Here is an 11,264-nt window from a genome sequence, read left to right as displayed (position 1 = left end):
TTTCCACAGAACGTTCCCGATTGTTCACCGTCTTCACGTCAGCAGCAGGGGGTAATCCCCCGTCTCCAGCTGCTCGTGACGTCACCATGCGGAGCCACCGCCCCCCGCGCGCCCCTGCCTCCCCGGCCGCTTCGAAGGACCGCCTTCCGACATAGTCACACCCTCTCGCCCTCCCCCTTGGCGCCTGACGTAGAGGGCGGAGCTTCTCCGAGCCAGGCGTGAGCGGTTGCTTGGGCCAGAAGGTTCTGTTGTGGAGTCGCTCCTCTTGCCGCCCCGCCCAGTAGGTTCATTCGCACTGCTTCTTCCTCCCTTGCCTCCCTCCTCGCCCCGCCTCTTCCCCCTCCTTCTCGAGCCCTCTGGTTCCTTCCCCGCCTTGCCACCTTCCACGATCTCGCGAGACTTGGCCCAGAACATTGCGGATCGGGTCGGCGCCATTTTGGGACTGAGGCTGGTTGTGGGGGAGGGAAAAGCGGCAAAAGGGGATTATTCAAAGTGCCGAAAACCTCCTCCCGGGATCGAGCGCAGCGTCACCCCCAGGCCAGGGGCACCTCTGGTGGGGCAGAAGGTAACATGGTCCCTTGTGCTCTGCGCCGGAGTCGGGGAGGAGGGGGGGTGCCCGTGTCGGCGTTGGGGATTGAGGGGTCGGGAGCGGCGTTGGCGGCGCGAGGTGTGAGGCTGCCCGTGGACTGGGGGGAGGGGGGACCGGGCGGCTCGGAGAGAGACGGGAAGAAGGCGCGGGAAGGGCCCTCCGGCTCTTGACTTGATCCGGGGAGGGCGGAGGGGCACGCTTGTGGGGAGGGGTGGGTGACTGAGCCCTGGCGGCCGAGGGGGCTGGTGTTTGGCGGCTGGCTGGGAGCGGGTCCGACGTCCCCGGGGCTCTGCCGGCCTCCGGCGCACGGCCGCCTCCTTTAGCCCCGCTCCACCTGGGAGGACGGAGCGAGCCGAGGCCCGGTTGTGGCCTTCGGCTGTCCTGGAGCAGCGCGCCCGCTCGCGCTCCCGCCTCTCCCACGTCCCTGGCTCTTGCCAGGCACCCGGGCGAGTGCTGCCTCGGTCCCCCCTTTAGAGGAGAGGGTCTGTCCTCCTTGGACCTTAACTAGCGGAGCTCGGTCCCTTCCACCCCGTAGTGCTGGGGAAACGTGCTTTTCTTAATTCAAGGAAACGGGAACCTACACCTTTATTCCATTACTACCTTGAGACGCTGGGAAGTCTCACCCCTGGGCCGATTTAGGAAACGCTCTTTTGCCCCACTTTTCATCCACTTATTTTTAAACCATCTCAGCTTGGAGGGAGCATGTTGGCTTTAATATCTCTGATGCTCTTAAGTTGCATATATTGATGTTTCGTGGCAGCATACCTGGCTGCTTGGCTTTTTTGGTCTTTGGATAGAAAGTAAAGAAGACCTTGTATAAATAAGATTGTATGCCAGTTTTACCTCTTCAATTTGTCTCAAAAATTGGACGCATTTGCTTATATAATGCCCGCAAATTTTGTTTCTGGACCTTCTCCCTCATTTGAAATCAGCGCGTGTCCTCCATGTAACATAAAACTCACCTTTCGCCTCACTGCTCAGAAGCACTGTTCATTCAGGAGACTTTTACTGGGTGTTTACTTGGGCAAAGTTCTGTTCAGGCTCTAGTAGCATTTTACAGACATGAATTTCCGGATTTGACTCTTTAGAGTAATAGTAGTTGCTTTTTACTTATTATTTTTTTTAAGCTCAAAAATCGAAACTGATCGGTTTTTTTAAATAACTTTTACAGGTGATTGAATTAGCCAGATATGAAGATCATCTTCTAGGTTCTGTGTAAAAAGGTCCCCGGATATTTGAAGTGGCCAGTTTTGGAATTACAATGGTCTTGGATATTTTTGCCTCAGAAGTTTATTAAAATTGGCGAAGCAGCATCACCAAAGTGAATTGATAATAGCAAACAATTCATTACACTACGTAAAGAGACCAGGCATTTCTTCGTGTTTTGGCGTCAAACGGATTATATAACCGGTGTTTCAGCTGGTGGAATTTTTGCTTCTTACCCCTTGCCCCCTGTTGGTGTTCTTCAGCCAAACTGTAAGATATGTTTGATTTGTGTACTGAGTAGTTTTCAACAGTTTCAAATTACTGTTTAAATATTAAAGTTTCGTGGTAGTTTATTTTTACATTTACTTAAAGTTTTAGGAATTTTTGATCTTACCCTTTTTCTTCTCATAATGGGACAGCTTTTCTAAATGAAGACATTGAAAGAAAACAGAGTTTTTTTCCTTTTATCTTTTATTTACATGGAAATGTAAGATGTTGCAGTTTCCCAGCAGTATGGTAGTATTGAGATAGCTGTGTCTCCGTTTATGTGCTCATGTTTAGGAATGCTCTTCAGATGTGAAATTTTCTTTTAGTTTTTGATTTTTTTGTATCATAAATTGGATATTTCGTGTGGAGTGGATAAGTACAACGGTGACAAGTACATGGAATAATAAAGAAGACTGGCCTCAAGACTTATAAATCTTAAATTCAAGGAACTTGGCTAATTTTGGCGATAGCCATATGAAAACTTTACAGAAATATGGGTAGCTGACTTGAAGTAACTCTATGTCAAATAGTCATAGGCTAAGTATCTTCAAAGAACTTGGAAATTACTTCAGAGGATACAAAATAAAAAAACAAACTGGAAAACATAAAGATTCCAGGGGGAAAACCAGCACCTTCCTGTGCAGTCCTGTTGGAATTTGTAAGTACTGTTTGATGAGCAAATATCATTTGTGAACTGTAATAAGTCAGATTTATTCTGTGGTTTTTGGGTTGGTGTGTTGGTTGTGTGGGGTTTGTTTTTTGTTTTGTTTTTTTTTTAAGCCTTTCAGTTATTTGTAATAATAGTGTTTGGCTTCTGTTTCCTGGACAGCCTGAAAACAACTGTTAAGGAGCATTTTCTGAGTAAATAAAAACTCAGGTAAAAATGGTTTAGGGTTATTTCAGATTGAAACAGTCTTAAGTTGCAAATATTTGGGAGCTCTGGTAGCCTAGTGGCTAGAAGCTGTACTGCAATCCCAAAGATACGCGGTTCGAATCCACCAGATGCTCTGCTGGAGAAGGAGGGGCAGATCTCCTCCTGTACCGGTCAGATCAGATTTGACGGTATACACACACAATAATAAAATTTTTTTTAAAAAGTTGCAGATACTTGTTGTTAAAAGGCAAAAATCAAGTTTATGTGATCAGTATGTTTCTTATGGTTTATAGATTAGTAATTTGGGGAGGAAGATTGAGAAAACTCAACAGATAATTCACATATCGTGGTAGGTAGGTTATTTTTGTTAATGTGAGGATATAGTTGTGTTCCAGTTTAGAGATATGTCTTTTGAAACAAAATACAGATTTTAGTTGGGGTTTTTGTGTTTGTTTTTCTTTAACCTTTTTTTAGGTTTTAGTTGTTTATATTTTACAATGTGTTTTAAGAAATGACCTTTGCTGACATTTTAATGTTTCATAGAAACTGAATTTTTGTTTGGAGGTGTTTATTGGTATTAGAAAGTACTCCTTAACACTTTAGTTCCCCAAAGAACCAAATAAAAAAATTAAAAAGCGTTATTAGAAAATGAGAAAGTTGCACTAAGAACTTCTAAAATAAGAAAATAAAGCAGTTTAAGAAGTGAATATTCACAACTATATCATAGAAAAGTATTTTTGACAGATGGGAGACTATCCTTGTATTTTCAGAATTAATAATTGATAGTATTTTCTTTCTGGTTAATATGTTTTAAGTAATTCAGGATTCAGTGTTTTCAGTTTTAAAAAATCCACTAAAATTTATCATTTAAAATGTTATTAAAGAGATTAATATAGCTAAAATCAGTTTATTTAATTACTTTTTGAGATAAGAGACTTTTGAATACTTTATCAAAGCTGTCTAATAACTTGTTAAAGAAATTAAAATAATTTTATTTTATTTACCTTGAGATAAGAGATATTTTTTGAGTACTTTATCAAGGCTGTCTAAAAACTTGTCAAGTTGGTCTTATTTTGAAACAGCTTTTACTAAACTGCTGAATCCTTTTAGCTCACAACAAAAGTAGTAGTAGAACTCAAAAGAATGTAGGTACCACTATGTTGATAGAATTTATTTCCTGAACTAAAATTGAGTTTAGAGGATTCAGTAATTCTCCTTGGTTGTATGTTTTCTTTGTAAAAATTGTGTATAGTATTTCTAGGGGATTTTCCAATTTGCCATATATAAATTTCCCTGCTTCTTGGCTTGGAAGAACAGATTTTGTACATTTTTCACATTAATGGTTTATCAGGTTCCTTGTGAGTAAGAAGTTAAACTGAAAATGAATAACTAATGGTTTATCAGGTTCCTTGTGAATAAGTTGAACTGAAAAGGAATAACTTTCCTTTATAAAGATCACTTTACAATTGATAGATTGTGCCTGTTGATATTACTGTCAAGCTGTGAGTTGAAACTGACTCAGGGGCAGTGGGTTTGGTTTTGGTAACTAGTATAAGGGTAAGATTACACTAGAGACTAGAGGTTTCTACAGTTAATTTATATCCTTGAATAATTTATCATTTGTAACCTGCTCAAAAGACAGATTGACTTTAACATTACAATAAGTATTTTAAAGAAATTTTTAGGGAGTTGAAATACACTAATAATTATGCCACTGAAAGTTGGAAGATGAATAGGATCACAGAAGAATCAATGCATTTGCATTGTGGTTTTAAGAGAAGAATGCTGCATGTCCCATGGGCTGCTTCTAAGGGCAAACAAGTACCTTGTCAGTTGAAACGGTGCAGCCAGGGTGCTCTTTGAAGGCAAGGTTAGTGAAACATGTAATTTGAGCATGTTGTGACGGAGGGGCCAGTCTTTGGACAAGGACTTGGGTTTGGAAAGGTGGAGGGTCAGGGAAGGAGAGGAAGATCTTCAACGAAATGGATTGACACAGTTGACTGTAATGGTGGGCTCGAGTATGTCAGAGATGATGAGGATGGCATAGGGTAAGGTAGGTTGGGTTCAGATCCATTGTTAGGGTGGCTACAGGAGTACTGAGTTCTGGTGGTCTAGTGGTAAGCTCTTCTGCCAAATTGAGGCATGAGGTTTTAATCGAACAGCTGCTCCACAGGAGAAAAGATGGGCAGTCTACGCTTGTGCTTTTTACTGCCTCAGTGATTTCTTTTGTTAATGGCATTACCTGTAATCCCTTCATTCTAATCCAATTGTATCTTTGATTGCTTTTTATGTTTGTGACACATAACTCTTTACCTCCCTTTTTCAAAATTCATGCTATTTTAGTAACTTTCAAACTTTTGTTCCCTTACAGCTCTCTTCTCTGTAGTCTATCCTGTAACTAGGAAGAAAAAATGAATTTAAAATGAATTTAAAAAGAAAAATGAATTTAAAAAGAGCTCTTGATTTTGTTACTTTTTCAGTTTTTGTTGTTGCTCCCCTCTCATTGCCTTCAAGTTAGAAATGATTGACTCTAGTGTCTTTTCAGAGGCTGTACATCTCACAGGAGATTGCCCTTCCTTCTCTATCAACAGCTGGTGATTTCGGATTACTTGCCTTTGAATTGACAGTGCAGTTCCCAGCCTTGTAGCTCACTGCAGCTTCCTTTGTTGTTGTTGTTGGGTGCCATCACATTGGCTCCCATTCATAGCAACCCAGTACACAACAGGATGAAACATTTCCTGATCCTTCCTATGTCATTCTCACAATCTATTGTGCTCATTGTGCCACCCTGTCAGTCTCTCCTTGAGGACGTTCCTCTTTTTCATTGACTTTTTACCAAGCTGTTTGTTGTTTTTTCTCCTGATAATTTGTGCAAGATATGTGAGACAAGCTTTACCATCTTTGCTTTTTTTTTTCTTCTCTATCTTTGCTTCTAAGGAGCATAGACTCCTGTATTGGTTGAGAACTAGCATATACCCTTCCAGTCTTTCCCCTTCTTAGTTAAGAAACATTTTGTATGACAGGAATTATTAGCCTGAATGATTTTTGATTACTGGATGTGTATGGGAAACTGCTTTTTTTGTGTGTGTGTGAATTCTTTGAAATTGATAATTTTGTGGGTGTTTGTTTTTCTTGGAAATTTATTACTTTCAGCAGAACCTTCACTAAAAACAATAACGATTACTGCTAAACATTTTGTGCTCAGATTTCTCTTTTTCAATCATATTTTTTTTCCTTTATCTTCATTTACCCCATCCAGCAGGATAATGAGAAACTTAAGTTCACATTCCCTTAAATAACAGCTTTACTCTGTTTACTCATGCTTAATTTTCTGATTTTGAGCCTTCTGTTTTGATACTTTAATTTCTGTACTTTTATTCAATTTTCAGGTTGTTGTTATGTGCGGTTGAGTCACTTGCGACTCATAGCGACCCTATGTACAACAGCCCTAAACTTTGCTCTGTCCTGTGCCAATTGCACTGTCTCTGACACTCCCATCCCAATTAACCCAGTCAACCATTGTATAATTTTTGCTATCCTTAGAAGAGCTTTGAAAATTTTGGTGGATTTTTTTCCTTTGCTTTAGGCAGAATATTAAATGATCCAGGAAGTATTAAAAGAAGATGGAAAGAATATACTGAGTCACTGTATAGAAAGGAATTGTCATGAAACAAGATACGAGCAAGAGCCTATGGTGATGAAGGAAGAAGTTCAAGCTGCTTTGAAGGAAATAGCAAAAAAATAAGGCCCCAGGAATATATGGTATACTAATAGACATATTTCAGCTCACAGATGCTGCTCTGGACGTGCTCACCAAGTTGTGCCAAGAAATCTGGAGAAAACCACATGGCCAACTGACCAGAAGAGATCTGTATTTGTTCCCATCCCAAAAAAGAGTAACCCAACAAAGTGTGGAAACTATAGAACAATATAATTGATTTCACATGCAAGCAAGATTCTACTGAAGATTATCCAAAACAACTGTAACAACACATCAGCAGAGAACTGCCAGAAGTCCAGACTGGGTTTAGAAGGCGTAGTGGTATTAGGGATATTGTAGCTAATGTTAGATGGATCTTAGCTGAAAGCAGGGAATACCAGAGGAATGTATATCTGTGTTTCATTGACTTTGCAAAGACGTTTGACTGTGTGGATCATAACAAACTGTGGCTGACTCAGAGAATGGGAATCCCAGAACACTTAATTGTGCTAATGTGAAACCTATACTTGGACCAAGAGGCAGTCCTCAGAACAGAGTAAGGAAACAGTGCATGGTTCAAAATTGGGAAGGGCATACGCCAGGCATGTGTCCTGTCTCCATACCTTTTCAATCTGTATACAGAACAGATTATCCGAGAGGCTGGGCTCTGAGGAGAAATGTGGGGTCAACATTGGTGGAAGATCTCTCAACAGTCTTGCAGATAGATGACACAACCCTGCTTTCTGAAACTGAGGAGGACCTGAAGTGCTTGCTGCAGATAGAGAGTCAAGGACTGCAGCCTTCAGTATGGATTGAGGCTCAATGTCAAGAAGACAAAGATTTCTCACCACTGGGCCAGTTGGCAGCATCAGGATGGATGGTGAAGAGATTGAGATTGTTCACAGTTTTAGTTTGCTTGGCTCCACAGTCAGCACTCTTGGCACCAGTAGCCAGGAAATTAAAAGACGTGTTGCAATGGCAAAGTCAGCTGTTAGGTACCTCTCCAAAGTTCTGAAGAGCAGTGGTGTCTCTCTGGAGAGTAAGGTGCATCTGATACAGGCCATGGTCTTTGCAATCACTTGTTACGCATCAGAGAGTTGGACAATGACTAGGGAGAATAGAAGGAGAATTGATGCCTTTGAGTGCTGGAGAATAGTATTGAGGGTACCATGGACTGCCAAGAAAACTAACAAATTCATCCTTAAGAGGGTTAAACCATGCGGCTCCTTGGAAGCAAGGATTCTGAGGCTCTGTCTAACATACTTTGGATTTGTAAGGAGGGACAGGTCCTTAGAGAGGGACATCATGCTTGTGAGGGTGGAGGGACAGTGCAGGAGGGGAAGGCCCTCTCTGAGGTAGATTGGTTCAGTGACTGGGGTAATCGGGATGGGTGTATTGGAGACTGCGATTGGCACAGTACAGAGCAGAGTTTAGGGCTGTTGTACATAGGGTCGCTATGAGTAACAAGCGACTCGGCACATAACAATAACAACTTGGAACTTTAAAAGACATTTTCAAAAAAATTCTTAAACACAAAATTTGCCAGGAATGGTGGCTTTTATTATATATGCATATTAGTAACAAAACAAGTTACTTATTTTTTCTGTGCCTTGTTATATGGACGGTTTTTTCTTTTTTTTTTTAGTTTTTTTTTTGCCAGGAATTTGGGAATAGGTTTTTTTTGGTGAGTCTGGCTCCCTTGAGTTTTTAATAATACTTCTGTGAAGATGATGTTCAGGACTAGTCATCTGTAGGCACTTAATGCTTGATGCCAACTTACCATGTATACATTTAGATAGAGCGTTTAGTGTCTACAGCTATACAGTTAGTCTCTCTAACACGGTATCTTTTGCCGAACTCGGCTCAAGTAATTTCTGCCACAATATCTGAAGTGATCCGTTACAGTTAACAGTTCTCCTCATAATTAGACAAATGTTTCACTCTGTAGATAGGTTGAGCTCATAAATATGTTTTTGTGATTTAGTATTCTAAATTTATTTGGACTTGGGAGATTTAGACTTTCTTAGCAACATTTCTAGTGGATTGGTAGTAAGGAATCATATGGCCAATGCAGAGATACTTGGTTCAAATCCACCAGTAGTTCTGCAGGAGAAAGATGGGTTGTCAACTCCTGGGTTGTTTGCTGGGTCTGTTCCAACTTGATGGTAAACAACAGCAACAGTAACCATTCTAGTTATTCTAAAGAGATAGTGGAAGTAAGCTTTTTAGGTTTTTTGTTTATACCCAATCAGTGTAATGAATAAATTTCAGTAAGTAATATGCATCGTGTATGTGAGTGTCTTGGCCTCTCCTGAACTCTGTATAGCTGTAATCAAATAATTGTATAAAATTCTTGTCATTTAATATCCAGCCTCATTTCTGCCACCAAGGCCCATTTCCCAACTTCTAAGCTGTCTGTATTTCTAAACATCTGCATTTCAGTCATCAGTTACTGATGCATCTTGAAAGAAAAAAAGAAAACAATCGGAATGGATATTGGAAGTTTCTGAAGCTTGCGTTAGAAAGTAGACTAAAATACAGAAGAAATAATGAAGTAAGAAAGATGAGCAGAAAATTTCAGGGGACACTTTGAGAAGATAGAGCAAAGATTTGTAATGAAAGATGCAAATAGCTGGAGTTAGAAAACCCAAAGGGACGAACTTGCTCAATATTTCTCAAAATGAAAAAAAAACTGAGGAGCAAATTCAGGCCTTGATTTGCAATACTGAAGGATTTTATGAACAAAATCTTGAATGATGGAGGAATTATCAAAGGAAGATGGAAGGAATACACAGTCACAGTATCAAAAAGAATTTGTGGCATTGAACTGTTTCAGAAAGTAGCATATGCTCAGAAAACAGGGATAATGAAGGTAGATGTTCAAGCTGCATTGAAGGCATTGACAAAAAATAAGGCCTTAGGAATTGATGAGAATACCAGTTGAGTTGATTGAACTAGCAGATGCAGCCCTTAAGAACTCTGGAAACAATTGCCTGGCCATCTAACAAAGAGATCCACATTTGTTCCCATTCCCAAAATAGATGATCCAACAATGTGAGAATTATGAAAAAATATCATTAATTTTGCATGCAAATAAATTATAGCAGAAGAGTAAAAATCTAAAAATGGCTGGAATAGTACTTCAACAGGGAACTGCCAGCAGTTCAAGCTGGATTCAGAAAAGTCTGGACTAAGAGACATCATTGTTGATGTTAGATATGTCTTGATTTAAAGAAAATACCAGAAAGATGTTTATGTGTTATTAAACATGCAAAGACACTTCACTATGGATCTTAATATTATGGCTAATACTGAGAGAGATGGGAAACCTGGGACATCTAATTATGCTTCGTCATGTGAAACAAACATAGATTAAAGACAAAGTTGTCTGAACAGAATTAAGGGAATGCCACATAGTTTAAAATCAAGAAAGGTGTATGGTAGGGTTGTAGCTTTTCCCATAGTTATTCTGTTTGCTGAGCAAATCATTCAAGAAGCTAGACTGGAGAATAATGTGACATCAGGATTGGAGGAAAACTCTTGTAGCACTGGACTATAGCTGGGGCTATTATAGGCAGATGACATACTGGATGCAGGCTTTTGGGCTTTGTCTTTGGTGAGCAGAACAGCAGGGCAACTAGGTTAAAAATTTTTCACAAAAAGTTTAAATCTCCTAGCCCATCATATTTGTAGATGTTAATTATGCTGCTCATACCTGTGTAAATATGTATCTCAACCATGCTGTTGACCCCAATTCTGACTCAAGTTTGTCATCCTTTGAGCTTCCAAGGCTGTAATCCTAATTTGTGGAGCAGTGGCCAACTTTTTTGGTTAGCACCCCAACAATATACTATGCCACCTGGATTCAGTGTTGAGTGTGGGGTTTTTTTGGAGTGTGTGTACTATTGAGTCAGATCTGATTGGTACAGAATATCCTTCTGGGGGACTCAGATCATTTGCCTTCGGGATTATAGTACAGTTTCTTGCTACTAGGTCACTAGAGCTCTGTCTCAAATGTGTTTTTGTTATCAATTCCATGGAACACTAGTTGGTGAATACAAGAGATAATGTTTGACTTTTTAATTTGACTTTGTTGGGTGCAACTTAGTCAGAACTGACCCCATTGCTGACTGTCCACTAGGTTTTCTGAGGCAGTGAATTGCACAGGAGGAGATTTCCTGGCCACTTTTGTGGAGCATCTGGTGGGTTTAGACCACTTGCTAAATAGTTTGAAATGTTGGATATTAACGCTTTACTATTTGCAAGTTTATTTGGAAAATAAAGGGTAGCATTTCTGTGTTAGAAATGAGACAGTAGGGTATAAATAATACCAATTTATTGTAACAGTGCATTTTCAGCAGTGGATCCAAGATTCTTGGGTGCTAGTTATATGCTAGACAGTGTTTTTTGTCTCATCAAACTTTTGAGTCTTTTATGTGCCTGCACCAACATAGGTGCTGGGCATTTGAAAGCAAAGCATAGCTGCCACTTTGAATGTAGTTAATCTCTTTTCAAGTTTTGGAACTACAGAGTAGAAGAGAGTTTGAATTTGAATCCTAACCTTCATCTCTAATAAGTAAGTCAGATTTTATGACTATATTTTCTGCCCTTATAATGGCTCTTTTTCC

General features: G+C 40.1%; 1 protein-coding gene across 1 annotated transcript in view; it reads left to right on the top strand.

Moving 5' to 3' along the window:
* Positions 1–470: 470 nt before the first annotated feature.
* GPBP1 (GC-rich promoter binding protein 1) overlaps positions 471–11,264 on the top strand; it is an 81,004-nt gene continuing 70,210 nt past the window's right edge. Inside the window, exons 1-2 of the mRNA XM_006891527.1 lie at positions 471–565; positions 1,761–2,720. The gene's annotated coding sequence lies outside the window, so the exon portion shown is untranslated. The remainder of the gene's footprint in view (positions 566–1,760; positions 2,721–11,264) is intronic.

Source organism: Elephantulus edwardii, unplaced genomic scaffold (genome assembly GCF_000299155.1).
Source record: "Elephantulus edwardii isolate Elephantulus edwardi_28Jun2011 unplaced genomic scaffold, EleEdw1.0 scaffold00099, whole genome shotgun sequence".
NCBI lineage: Eukaryota > Metazoa > Chordata > Mammalia > Macroscelidea > Macroscelididae > Elephantulus > Elephantulus edwardii.
This window is presented reverse-complemented; position numbering and strand designations above follow the sequence as displayed.